Here is a 1,473-nt window from a genome sequence, read left to right on the forward strand (position 1 = left end):
CAGTGATGTGTATGAATCACAGAAAACCTATTTTAGATCTCAGTAAAATTTGTTGGTTTACACTTTGAATCCTGATGAAAATATAAAGCAAAAATCCAAATTAAACATTCCAGTTTTAAAGAGTACATAAAATAATATTCAATGGCTGGCCCATTGAAGATGCTAAATCTAGAACTGAGAACACAGTTAGATGCCATGATTGACAAAGATCAGACCTGTAAGTATAACCATCTGTATTGCAGGCTCTGACAATCACAGCTCTGCCAAAGTCACATGGAAAAACACATCAAGCTGCATTCACATTGAAGTGAATGAACATTGGCCCCCTTATTCAAATCAGCCTGTCTTTAGCGTAAGCAGAACTCAGATTTGCATGATTTTTATTATATGGTTAGAGAACTGTGACCATTGTGTGAAGTGAAAAATATATAAGGAGACTGCTCTTTGAAGATTTGGAATGAATCAGCTGTTGTGGGAGCAAGAGTCTGAATTGGGGACTTTGCTGACCTTTCCAGAAGTATAAAGCCATCAGAAAAGAATCACTGGCTACTTCCTTAGAAAAAAGACAACACTAAGTACTTTACCTGGTAGTGTTAATCGGTGCTAATAGTAAGCTCAGCTTTAATTTTAATAAGCAGGATAATATAATCGGATGGTTTATTATTTTTTTTAACAACATACCCATCTAGGGTTTAATGTGGCATGTCAAATGCAAAGAACAAACCATGTCGTCCAATGTCAGGTGTTTGCATGCCTTAGCACAAGTGATTTATAGTCCCAGAGACATGAGGGAGGGAAAAGATGCTTTCTCTGAACTGCATTTTTAAAAGTTAAGACCTCATCACTTTAATAGTATTCATAGAGCCAGTGACCAAAGAAGTGAGTGCTAGCCTTTGTAAGTATTCTGGACTTTCAGAGTTGCAAGGGGCTTTAGAGACTAGCCAATCCAACCCCTCCATCTTGAAAAAATAGACCTATAGAAGTGAAATGACTTCTCCACTTTAAAATAGACTAATGGCAGTACTGAGAGTCAAATTCTTACCTCATGTCTCCTCTAGTACTTTTTCCACAACTTTTTTTTTTTTTTAAGACCAAAACGGTAGCTGGAAAAATGCATAAGAGACTTACTGAAAAAGTCAATGCCTGGAATCCAAGGGCTCCAATTAGTGTTCAGAGGACACTGATCAGAGGAATCCCTATGCTGAAGTGCAGTAATAATCACACAATTAAAGGAACATATCCCAGTAATTGTCCATATCCTCTGGTCTCTATGTTTATTACTAAGACTACACCACATTCTGTTATCGTGAATTCTAGGACTAAATTAGAGAATGTAAAAGTGAGTTTCTTACTTCATTGTTATTGAGGATGATCAAGCCACCGATACTCTTCTAAGCGCTGTTGATTATGGAAGTTGATTGGTGTAACTGACACATCCTATTGTTGAATTATCCCCAGAGCCCATGTCCTAAT

This window comes from Crocuta crocuta, unplaced genomic scaffold (assembly GCF_008692635.1).
Source record: "Crocuta crocuta isolate KB4526 unplaced genomic scaffold, BGI_CrCroc_1.0 scaffold125, whole genome shotgun sequence".
NCBI lineage: Eukaryota > Metazoa > Chordata > Mammalia > Carnivora > Hyaenidae > Crocuta > Crocuta crocuta.